General features: G+C 49.3%; 1 protein-coding gene and 1 pseudogene across 1 annotated transcript in view; both read right to left on the bottom strand.

Annotated features, from left to right (window-relative positions):
* Positions 1–12,072, bottom strand: part of LOC100587002 (NADPH--cytochrome P450 reductase) — a 70,029-nt gene extending 57,957 nt beyond the window's left edge. Inside the window, exon 1 of the mRNA XM_003276657.3 lies at positions 11,978–12,072. The gene's annotated coding sequence lies outside the window, so the exon portion shown is untranslated. The remainder of the gene's footprint in view (positions 1–11,977) is intronic.
* Positions 3,717–4,471, bottom strand: LOC100587677 (annotated as a pseudogene).
* Positions 12,073–13,038: the final 966 nt, after the last annotated feature.

Raw genomic sequence — 13,038 nt, forward strand, 5'->3', positions numbered from 1 at the left:
TCACAAAGGTTAAAGGACCTTGTCCAACATCAGGGAATCGATAAATGGTGGAACCAGGATTCAAACCCAGACCAACTGTCTCCAGAGCTATTCTATCAACCATCTGTCTACCCTTCAAGACCTTTTTAGGACACGGCAAAGTTACAGGTAGAAGTAGCCTCACTGAATGACCTGGGGTTCATTTTGCAGCTGACATCCTGGCCACATCATCAGATGACAGCACTGCCCAAGATGAAATAATCCCTGCAGAAGGACACAGGATTGGTCTCGTGTCTGGGTGGAGCTATCCCACACCCCTGTAACCCTGGTGCTCATCAGACTTGACATAACATGAGCGCTCAATATTTTTGTTTTTGTTTTGAGACGGAGTTTCGCTCTTGTTGCCCAGACTGGATGGAATGCAATGGCACAACCTCAGCTCACCGCAACCTCTGCCCTCCGGGTTCAAGTGATTCTCCTGCCTCAGCCTCCCACGTAGCTGGGATTACAGGCACGCGCCACCACGCCCAGCTAATTTTATATTTTTAGTAGACACAGTTTTCTCCATGTTGGTCAGGCTGGTCTCGAACTCCCGATCTCAGGTGATCTGCCCGCCTCGGCCTCCCAAAGTGCTGGGATTACAGGCGTGAGCCACGACGCCCAGCCGGCACTCAATATTTGTTTGCTGAATGACTAAATGAACAGAATCTCCCAGACCAGAGTCAATGCTTATCCCTCAATGGCACAGCACACTGGCCCTTCAGCCAGGAGCATCGGAACAGAGCCGTGCTGCTTTCTAAGACCTCTTGGCTCTGCTGAGATCACCTACTAAAAGCTAAGCTTTTCAAATATCACAGGAAAAATAGCAGGGGGCCAGGTGCAGTGGCTCATGCCTGTAATTCCAGCACTTTGGAAGGTCAACAGAATGATCGTTTGAGCCCAGGAGTTTGAGATCGGCCTAGGCAACATAGCAAGACCCCATCTCTGCAAAAAGAAAGAAAAACTAGCCAAGCATGGTGGCGTGTGCCTGTAGTCCCAGCTACTTGGAAGGGCTTAAGGAGTTTGAGACTGCAGTGAGCAACGATCCTGGGTGACATAGCAAGTGTCCTGCCTCAAAAAAAAAAAAAAGAGAGAAAAGAAAAAGAAAAAAAGCAGGACACTGTACGTGGGAGGTACTAAAAGCTTCAGAACCTTCACTTTGGACTGGCTGCCTCTCACTCTGGCACAAGATCGCTCCTCACTCTGCCAGATTCTCAAGTTTCACTCCTGCCTGCTAAAATAATTGCTCTGATTCCATTCTCTTGCTCACACCTCCCAAAGAACTGCCCTTACAGAATTTACAACTGAGCCTGAATCTCTCAGCCTCTTACCTAGATGGGACCCAGAAAGGGTCACCTGTGGGAACACTCCTGTTCTTGAAAACAGCACCTCCACCCTGGCCTAGGCCAACATCATCTTTCATCTTGTTGGTCTTTTCCACACACAAGAGTAGTCCCAGCACCTCGAAGAGAGCTTGGCACATACGTTGCACTCTACAAATACTTGCTGAGTACACGGGCTGCTGACCATTGTTTTATTCAATGATCCTCATGTAAAGGCCCAGGGAAAAGCACTTTTTTAAAAAAAATTTGAGAGATGGGGTCTTGCTCCATCACCCAGGCTGCAAAGTAATGGTGCAATCATAGCTTACTACAGCCTTGAACTCTCAGGCTCAAATGATTGTCCTGCTTCAGCCTCTTGAGTAGCTGGGACTACAGGTGCACACCACCATGCCTGGCTAATTTTTTAAATGTGTATTTTCTTGTTGAAGGGACAGGGTCTCTCTCTCTCTTGCCCAGGCTGGTCTCAAACTCCTGGCCACAGGTGATCCTCCTGCCTCAGCCTCCCAGAGTGCTGGGACCACAGACATGAGCCATTGCGCCCAGCTGAAAAATACTAACAAGAAACTGGTCAGCTTCCTTTTTCCAATAATGCTTGCTATATAACCCCATCCTTCTTTGCCTTGGCATCTAGGAAGCTCTGGGCAGAGCTGTGTGCTCAACCACAAGAGCTTCCCTGGACTGCTTTTTGACACCATCACCTCCCAGAGTCCTTTTCTCAATTACCAGGCTCTCAGCTTTCAGTTACCCCTCTGGTTTTTGGCTTGGTTGGGGAAAGCATGGAACGTGAAATTCAACAAACTCACAACCCAGTTGAGCTACAAAAGGCCAACAGACCTTGGTTCAAAACCTAGATATGCCACCTACGCACTCTGGGATCCTGGGCACACGATTTATCACAGTCCATCTCCGGGATGACCATCCTCACAGTGCTATGTTGGTTACATGAGACAGAAACACCCAGCACAGACACTCAATGGTTACACTCAACTCCTTTCATTTTCATTAGAATGTTCTATTATTTATTTATTTGGGGAATTTTCTATTTTTCATTTATTACTGTATATTTTGAGATGGGGTCTCACTCTATCACCCAGGTTGGTGTGCGGTGGTCTGATCATGGCTCACTGCAGCCTCAACCTCCCTGGGCTCAGGTGATCCTCCCACCTCAGCCTCCCAAGTAGCTGGGATGACAGGCGCACACCACCACACCCAGCTAATTTTTAAACACTGATGTTTAAAAACACTAATTTTTAAATAGAGATGGTATTTTGCCATGTGGCCCAGGATGGTCTTGAATTCCCGGGCTCTAGTGATCCTTCCACCTTGGCCTCCCACAGTGCTAAGATTATAAGCATGAGCCACTGCGCCAGGCCCTAGAATTTTTTAAATAAACAAATTTATTCAAGTCTTCAGCATCCAGGTAACTGATCTAGAAAGATTTAGAAAGAGTCAGAATATTCTTCTTAAATTATAAAATGATTACTGAATAAATTATCAACTACAGAAGGAACTTGAGACACAATTTTTTTTTTTTTTTTTTTTTTTTTTTTGCAGAGACAAGTGAGCATTTATTTTTGTGCCTTTCTTCCTATGTGTATTTCAAGTCTTTTTCAAGGCCCCAGGAATCTCCGGATTCAATTATGTCCCCGGGCTTGGTCAACTGTTGCAGGAATCTTAGGGAGCCTTGTACAAATGCTAGAGTTACTCATTTACCAACATTAAACCCTAGGATAGAAGATGCAACAAAGCAGGACTCCTTTCTCCATGAAATGTGATTTCAGACGAGGCGGCAGCCAATGTAGAAAACACTGGAATTTTTCCTTGGAAATGGACTGTGATGAGAGGTGCCTGCCATGAACGTAAGCTACTGTCTTTTCTTTTCTTTTTTTTTTTTTTTTTTTTTTTGAGATAGAGTTTCACTCTTGTTGCCCAGGCTGGAGTACAAAGGTGCGATCTTGGCTCACCACAACCTCCGCCTCCCGGGTTCAAGCAATTCTCCTGCCTCAGCCTCCTGAGTAGCTGGGATTACAGGCGTGTGCCACCACGCCCAGCTAATTTTTGTATTTTTAGTAGAGACGGGGTTTCTCTATGTTGGTCAGGCTGGTTTCAAACTCCTGACCTCAGGTGATCCGCCCGCCTCAGCCTCCCAAAGTGCTAGGATTACAGGCGTGAGCCACCGGGCCCGGCCAGCCACTGTCTTTCCTTTGACCCTTCCTTTCCAGTTTTTAAAGATAAAGCAGGAAATAATCTTCTCTGAAGATACTTGATAAAAATTCGGCCCCGCCCACCCACCCCCCAAAATAACACAAGCTTCCACTTCATTGATAAAAATTTACTGTAGTTTGGCACCTGGCTCTAGTCCAGCTGGGAGATGAGCTGATTGATGCACGGACCCCAAGGAGATGGAGGTGTGCCCATCTCCTTCAGGAAGTCCACTCTATTTTTGGTAGCATGACGGGCCACCGAGAGGTGGAAAGCGCACAAGAACCATGGGATCTCCTGGAAATGCTTCCTTGGGAAGGCAATTTCATGAATGAGGTCTTCCAAGCAAATGACACCAAACTTTCCCAGGTGCTCCTCAATCACTGTGTTGTCAGAGGGATGGTCTTATTCTTGACCTTGGCTTGTCTACGTTTCAAAATGAGTTCCCGGACAGACTTCAGATTTGGAAATCCCCAGGTCACATAAGGTTCCACTATACGCAGCATTTTTAGTTCTGGGGGGTGACTTTTACAAAGACACTACTAAAAATTTTCTTTAGGTGAAGTCTTGCAATGGTTCTCTGCACCAGTAAACTCACGCCATCAATCCTTTCGATGAGTACAACAAAGGCCAAGGAATGTTTATCTGGCGATTCCAAGGCATGAGGTTTTACTTCTAGTGGTCTAAGAAGCACCTTGTCATGTTTCTGCCGCCAGGAATCATGTAGGAATTATTCCAGTCATTTAAACCTGAGCCCTTTTCCTTTCCTCTGCTCCTCCTTTGCCAAAAGTGCCTGCTTTGACTGGGTGGCTTTGAGGTCTTGATAAGCCTTCTGCTTTCAGATTTTCTGGAGCCAAAGGGATTTTTCTTTGCTCCTGCTTTGCCATCTTTCTAGTGTTGTAGCTACTGAATATGCACAACCCCAACACTGACACAAAATTTTATACCTGGATGGAAAACTAAAGTCCTACCAAAAGTTCCTACTGTGCCTTGGAATAATCTTCAAAAGTACACACCAGGCCAGGCGCAGTGGCTCACGCCTGTAATCCCAGCACTTCAGAAGGCCGAGGCGGGCAGACTGCTTCAGGCCAGGTGTTCGAGACCAGCCTAGGCAACATGGTGAAACCCCAACTGTACTAAAATTACAAAAAATTAGCCAGGCGTGATGAGGCACCAGAATTGCTTGAACCCAGGAGGCAGAGGTTGCAGTAAGCCGAGATTGCGCCACTGCACTCCAGCCTGGGTGACAGAGTGACAGGCTCTGCCTCAAAAAAAAAAAAAAAAATACAGATCAGACCCAGTTTTGACATCTGAGCTCAGTCAAAATGCAGAAGAAAGCTCAGCGGTAAACTTGGGGGATAGAAGCCATATTTATTCATTCATCCATTCATCCAAGTGCCTACCTTATGCCTGGCGTTGTTCTATGCCCCAGTTTACACTCGCAGAAATGATAGGGAGGTTCCCTGTTCTCAACTGAATTCACCTTCTAGTCCAACCGTATTGCCACTAGGGAGGGGAGAATTAAGACACCTTTTATTAAGTCACTGTTTATCCTTTATGAAAGCAGGTGGAGAAGAAAACATGCAATAAGACAGTGACAGTGACCGGGCACAGTGGCTCATGCTTATTATCCCAGCACTTTGGGAGGCTGAGCTGGGTGGACCACTTAAGGCCAGGAGTTCGAGACTGTCCTGGCCCACATGGTGAAACCCTGTCTCTACTAGAAATACAAAAATTAGCTAGGTGTGGAGGCATGCACCCGTAGTGCCAGCTACTCGGGAGGCTGAGGCATGAGAATCACTTGAACCTGACAGGCGGAGGTTGCAGTGAGCCAAATCGTGCCACTGCACTCCAGTCTGGGCGAAGAGAAAGGAGGGGTGACCGAAGCAAGGTTTCAAGATCAACTAGCAATGGTACCATGGACAGATCTTGGGACGTGGTGGGGAGGGGAAGAGAGGGAGAATTACGGGTCAATTAAGGGTCAGCACAGCAGGAAGTGACAAGGGGCTACAGTAAAACCACAGCAGTGGAAAGAGATTCAAAGGGCTGGACATGGTGGCTCACGCCTGCTGTAATCCCAGCACTTTGGGAGGCTGAGGCAGGCAGATTGCCTGAGGTCAGGAGTTCAAGACCAGCCTGGCCAACACAGTGAAACCCTGTCTCTACTAAAAATACAAAAATTAGCTGGGCGCGGTGCCGCGCATCTGTAATCCCAGCTACTCGGGAAGCTGAGGCAGGAGAATCACTTGAACCTGAGAGGCAGAGGTTGCAGTGAGCCGAGATTGTGTCACTGTACTCTGAAGAACAAAGCGAGAATCTGTCTCAAAAAAAAAAAGACTAAAAACTTACAGGACTTGGTGGTGGTGGGAGACCCAGAATGGAGAGGAAGTTAAAAGGGACAAGAGTCTTTTGTCCTTGGAGCTTCAGGGCCCAGGAAGTCGGTGAGGCCACTGACAGAGCTCTTGTTGTGGAGGTTTCGGGTAGATGGGCCGGGAGCTTTTGATCACTGCTGTGACACTGAATGACTCCTGAGTTTGCAAATCACATTACGTAAGGAACGCGTCCAACGTGTCCATGTTAGACTGTGTGGTTTTGTGAGCAGTCAAAGGGTCTGAAGCCCTTCACCAAAACCAACAGTGGCTTTTCTTCGCAAGACCACAAATACCTGATGGAACATTTCTGATGCCAAACTGCACTCTGAATGATCCAGGGCACCACTGGCTAATGCACTCTCCTGTGTATTCAAGAACTGCCATCCCTGTTTGCAGTGTTGAAAACTCAACCCAAGTGACCTACAGTCACTACATATGAGTTCGGAAAGTTCAGAAAGGTGACAGTAGTTCACGTGTTCCTAACCAACCCTGCAAACCTTTGTACAGGCCCGGCCTACCCAATGCACTGATGATGCATGCCCACGAAGATCAAAGTATCACTAGGACACAGTGCTCTAAGAACACCGGCATCAACACCGCAGAGGTGATGTGACGCTGAGCTCAGAAACAGGGCTGGAGGAAAAAGTGCCGAAGATAAAACGAGGGCAGATAAATAGAATGAGTAAGCACTGTTCCTAACTTTCACCTAGAAATAAATTACATCTGTTCCAAGTTAGAGGACACGCCCCACAGTGCCCCACCTTCCTCCTCATTACTACATCCAAGTAGACAAAAGGCAACTTTTCCCCTTCTATTCTCCTACCAGATGTCTCCTAAAGAATTCAATTCTTATAAGCTGGACATGGTGGCTCACGCCTGGTAATCCTAGCACTTTGGGAGGCTGAGGCAGGTGGATTACTTGAGGTTAGGAGTTTGAAACCAGCCTGGCCAACACAGTGAAACCTCATCTCTACTAAAAATACAAAAAAAAATTAGCCGGGCGTGGTGGCACGCGCCTGTAATCCCAGCTACTTGGGAGGCTGAGGCAGGAGAACTGCTTGAACCTGGAAGGCAGAGGTTGCAGTGAGCCAAGATCACACCACTGCACTCCAGCCTAGGCAAAACAGTGAGACCCTGTCTCAAAAAAAAAAAAAAAAAAAAAAAAAATTCAACTCTTGGAGAACAGTCCACAGCTGACAGCACCACAGTTTGGCCACCAACATATTCTAGGTTAGCCTTGAAACTGACACATTTCGGGAAACTATGTGTACAATTCTCTCAGCTATGTACAGATGCGGTACAAAGGAGATCCGAATGCCACACCCTCCAGCACTCCAATTAAAGGACAATTCTTAGATATCCCCCTATCCAAGTCACCTCTTTAACAAGTGAAATAAATAAGCATCCCACATCAACAGTTTGCTGCACAAGCCACCAGAAGAATCAGGTTCCCCAGGGCTTTGTTCACAACACGTCCAAGCATCAACTGAGTTGCCACACCAACCAGAGTCAGGAGTAACAGTCACTGGGCTGGGCACAGTGGCTCATGCCTGTAATCCCAGCGTTTTGGGAGGCTGAGATAGGAGGTTCACTTGAGGCCAGGAGTTTGAAACTAGCCTGGGCAACATAGCCAGACCCCGCTTTTACAAATAACAATAAATAAATAAATAAATAGAGAGGAGAGAGAGAAAAGGAAAGAAAGAAAGAAACTGATGAACGTGGCTCCAGTGAACCCAACCAACTGGAGCCACCAATCTGCAAAGAACCATGGTCTGCCCCATGGAACTCCACCATCTTCTCTCCCTCTTTTATGCATACACACACACACACACACACAAACGCGTGCGCGCACAGATGCAGAGAGGCGTGTGCACACTAATCCCAACAAGAACACAACTGACATAAACGTCTCGCTTGGGGAGGAAAAACTTTTAAGATGTAGAGCTCTAAAACAGTATGACTACAAATTTAGACACAGTAAAAATTTCCCAAATGGTTGTTCATTCACCCAGAGAGGATATTAGGGAGTAAGAGAATATTCAATACAAGAAAACACCGTTCCTGAGCCGGACATGGTGGCGGGCGCCTGTAATCCCAGCTACTCAGGGGGCTGAGGCACAAGAATTGCTTGAATCCAGCAGACAGAGGTTGCAGTGAGCCAAGATCGCACCACTGCACTCCAGCCTGGGTGACAGAGTGAGACTCTGTCTAAAAACAAAAAAACAACAAAACAAAAACACTGCTCTGAGCTAGTCACTTAGCCCTGACCTTTTAAAACACCTCCCCATCTCTTCGCATGGTTCCTAGGACCATTTCAGACAAGTGCCACCACGCGACCTCAGCCTCATGCAATCTATACCCTACATGCCCCCAGAGCTGGTGTGCCTGGGTGGGCTCAAAGAACTCCTAGCAATCCTCTGAGACCCAACTCAAACATCACCTCTCCCCTGGAGCCCTGCTATGGAAACAAACAGCAGGCTCAGCACTAATAAAAGCCTCGCCCCCTCATCTTGAGAATGAATGCAACACACTGTGCCATTCTTGTTGAATCGTATGCTTGCTTCCCTCCCTGTGACAGTTCTCAAGTGCCCAAACCAGAACCTACACATATCCTAAGGGCGGATGTGTGCTTTTTTATGTGTCATGCTACAAGGATCCAAACAGCGCCAAGAAAAGGAAGAAGGACCCACTGTTGAAAGGGTAACACGTCCTGAGCTGTCCCAGAGGCAGGTGGAGTGGGGATTCTTTCTCTGACTTTAGTGATGAAGACACTAAGGCTTGGTATAGGTCAGTGGCCTCTGCAAGCAGGTAAGTGACCTCTGACTCAGATGCTTCTCCCACCTGCCCAGCGGGTCCAAATTTCTGCCCAATGCCAGATGACAAAACTGCACAGCAAAACAAGTTGTTGTTTTTGGGTTTTTTTTTTTTTTTTTTTTTAAGACAGAGTCTTACTCTTCACCCAGGCTGGAGTGCAGCGGTGCAATCTCGGCTCACTGCAACCTCCACTTCCCGGGTTCAAGTGATTCTTCTGCCTCAGCCTCCTGAGTAGTTGAGATTACAGGTGCACACCACCACACCCGGCTAATTTTTGTGTTTTTAGTAGAGACGGGGTTTCACCATGTTGGCCAGGCTGGTCTCGAACTCCTGACCTCAAGTGATCTGCCTGCCTCGGCCTCCCAAAGTGCTGGGATTACAGGCGTGAGCCACCATGCCCAGTCAATTTTTGTATTTTTTTTTACAGAGACAGGGAGTTGTCGTGTTACCCAGGCTGGTCTCGAACTCCTGGACTCAAGCAATTCACCCAACTTGGTCTCCCAAAGTGCCGGAATTACAGGCGTGAGCCACTGTTCCCAGCCTAGAATTGGCCTTTCAAAGTCTTTTAAGGCAGTAGCCACCTGGGAGGCTGTGTGCTAATGAGCACAAAATCTTTGGCCAGGTGGTGGGTACTTGTAATTCCAGCTACTCGGGAGGCTGAGGCAGAATTCAAGCAAGGAGAATTGCTTGAACTTGGGAGGTAGAGGCTGCAGTGAGCCCACTGTGCTCCAGCCTGGGCGACAGAGTGAGACTCCATCTCAAAAAAAGAAAGGAAAAGAAAAGAAAATTGTCATTTCTCCATTTCACCTTTTTCTAACTTTAATTTTTAAGTGAGTCTGACATATAATAAAAAGTTAAATCCCAACACACAGTGCCAGTGCCAGAGCTTGACCTCTGTTTCTCTGGCTCCTCCCTAAAGCACAAGGACATCCAGGCTTTTGTAGGGGCGGCCAGCCTCTCTGGAACCATGAAAGGTCCTGTAACTTCATGAGCTTCCATCAGAAAAAAAAAAAAAAAAAAAAAAAAAAGAAGAAATAAGAAAGCCAGGCACGGAGGCTCACACCTGTAATCTCAGCACTTTAGGAGGTCAAAGCAGGAGGACCACTTGAACCCAGGAATTCGAGACCAGCCTGGGCAACATGGCAAAACCAAATCTCTACAAAAACATTTAAAAAATTAGCTGGGTGTGGTAGTGCGTGCCTGTACTCCCAGCTACTTGGGAGGCTGAGGAGGGAGGACTGCTTGAATCCTGGAGGTTGAGGCTGCAGTGAGCTATGATTGCGCCACTGCACTCCAGCCTGCACGACACAGTGAGACCTGTCTCAAAAAAAAAGTTACTTAGGAGCTAAATTATTTTTAACTTGAAATGTTCCATGGACTTCACGAGTAAATGTTCTGGATTTGCCAAGCAGTTTTGATTTCAACTGGCCTGTCTCCTAATTATACACAGACTTACCTAACACAGATCCTGATTTTCAAGGGGTTAAGGGTGGATCAACCCAGAGTCAACCAATAGCAGGTCCTAAAATTCAGGTTTGTCTGGCAGCAAACGTCCTCTGTGGCATTTACAAACTCCTACTACCCAGGACGATCCACGCCTGATTTACATTGGCTGCGGTCAATGCTGCTGTTTTCAGGAATATCCCTGGGTTGCTTCATTTCAAATCTACCTATTATTTTTTCAAGTGCTGGACCTGAAGAATTTTGGAAAATTAAGACCACTCCTAAGTTTCCACACCACCACGCAACTGGCAGCTAGCATCCCATTCTCTGAAATGCTGAAATGCGGATGTTGTACAAATACTTTTTATAATAAGCTATCTGCTTAGCGAAACAGTTTCTAACATTAGATGGTATGAAGGCCATAAGTAGCTCAAAAACCACTGTCTTAAAAGGAAAATAAGAACTCCTAAGACAGCCCTCCTCCCAAAAAAAAGGAAGTGGACCTTTCTGGGTTCCCTGGTTTACTAACTGGGCCTTTGGAGCTGTTCTCCTGACCAAGCCAACCCCATAACCACTCAAAAGGGATTTCCGTAGGTAGAACTTGCCAATGGTTAATGAATCAATCCCTTCTCCATAAAAAAAGGCCCGAGGAATTACGGCAGTGAACAACGGTGGGGATACTGGATCCCAGAGGGTTCCAGAAACGTTCTGCTTACAAGGAGGATTAAAGTTCTTGATGCCACTCTCTGGGACCCTGTCTCGATCCTCAGAATCTCAACCCTGTGGGGAGAGCAGGATGGCTGTCTTACTACCAGACCCACTGATCAGAAAACAGAGGCTCCGGGAGGTATCTTGCTATTGTGCCAAGAATCAAAGCCAGGGCCACCCAGTCCAGTCCTGTCTCCCTTTGTGCTGGCATCATTCTCCAGCTTGGCCAAGCTGAGGCAAGGCAAGGCTGCAGCTTTAAGGGCTTAAAAGAGGAGACAGCCACTTTCATTGAAACAGCCCCAAACTCCTTATTACTGGTCACCAGTTTACACAAGGGTAACTCGCTTTGAAAAACAATATGCAAAAAGTCGAGGTCAAGCTCACTGAAACCTCCACTCTCCTCCCCCTGGCGCCCAAGAGACCTTGAACTCTTACCCAATTGCTCCCCGGAGGTAAGGGTGTCCCGGCTCCCCCAGGAGAGCCGGGTACCTGTGTTGTGGGGGCCGCCGAGACACCTGCCTGCGAGGGGCATTGCCCTCAGGGATGCAGGCCAGGCTGAGGGGCTCCCGTGATCCATCGACTCAGCCCACCTGATGCTGCAGGGTTAGATTCGGGTCCCATTAGCATGCATCGAGCGCCTCTCAAGTTAAGTACCCCCAGAATTCGCTGCCTCCCGAGGCCCATTCATTGTACAGATGGGGAAACTGAGGCTCGGAGAGTTGAAGTGGCTTAGCCCGTGGGGGGCGGCGGCACGGGGACTGGACCCCGAGCCCTGAGATACCGAGCCCTAACCCTCAGCCGAGGACCTGCCGGGCTTTCTCGGCCCAGGCTGTGGTAAAGTCGACCCTCAGGCCGTCGCGGGAGGTCAGCTCTAGGGGAAGGGCGACGCGGAGGTGGGCCGGGGTGGGAGCCATGCCTTCCGCCCGAGCGTCGGGCGAGACGCGCAGCGTCCCGGCCCGAGGGCCCACCCCGACGCAGAGAGCCAGGCGGCCGCGGCGAACTGAGGCGCCCGGCAAACCCCAAGTCCCAGGGCCCGACCTCACGCACCCCGCCGTCGCCGCGAAAGCTAGCACTCACCGCTGGCAGCCTGGCTGCTCTCTGAAGGCACCTGGGCAGGGCGCAGGCCCGCACCACTGAGGCGCTACCACCGCCTGCGCCGGCCGCGGGGGCGGAGGCGTGGCCATTGGGCCGCCGCCCCGCCCACTCGAGCCGCGCGTGCATTCCCGGAGCCCCGCGCTTCCCCCTGCAAATTTGCGCTCTTGGTACGGCCCGGCCCGGCCACGCCCCCTCGCGGCTCGGCTGGGTTGCCCCGGGGAGAAATGAAAGTGCGTGGTTCCGGGGGTGGCTGAGTCGCCTGGCGACGGCGGCTGCGGCTTCTACAGCTCCGACCCTGCAGTTCACCGGGACGGCTGCCCACCCTCCCGGGGGTCACCGCAGAACCGTGGCTGTGCGCCCACCGGTCTAGCCTCCTCCTTCAGGCCGCCGCTTGCTTGTGATCGCATTGTCTCCTCCGCGGCCCTGTTTCCTCACCTGAAATTGGCGAGGCTTCAGGCCCAGGTCGTCTCCCTGGCTTCCCTCCATCCAGCCTGATGACGGAGGGCGCGCGTTTGTTTTTAGAGACAGGGTCTCGTTCTGTCGCCCAGGCTAGAGTGCAGTGGTGCAGTCACAGCTCACTGCAGCCTTCAACTCCTGTGCTCAGGCGATTCTCCCACTTCAGCCTCCCAGTAGCTGGGACTACAGGCGCGCCACCATACCTAGCTAATTTTATTTTATTTGAAGAGATGCAGTCTCGCTGTGATGCCCAAGCTGGTCTCGAACTGGTCTCAAGTGATCCTCCCTCCTCGGCCTCTCAAAGCGCTGCGATTACAGGCGTGAGGCCCCACACGCTGCCTAGAGCTCGCATTTGAAGGCTGGCCTGTTGGGGGTGGGAAGTGACCAAGCAGGAGGCAAGCCCTGGATGGGAGAGGAGTTGGGGGATACAGAGAGCTTCTGGGGTTTGAAAAGTCTGGCAGCCTTGGTCGGGTGACCACCTCTGCCTCCTGCTATGGTTTATACTTTACAGGGTCATGAAGATTAAGTGGTATAACCTTTGTTCCTAAAGGATTTAGAGCAGGGCATTACTAAGTGTTCTCATCGCC

Source organism: Nomascus leucogenys, chromosome 17, assembly GCF_006542625.1.
Source record: "Nomascus leucogenys isolate Asia chromosome 17, Asia_NLE_v1, whole genome shotgun sequence".
Lineage (NCBI taxonomy): Eukaryota > Metazoa > Chordata > Mammalia > Primates > Hylobatidae > Nomascus > Nomascus leucogenys.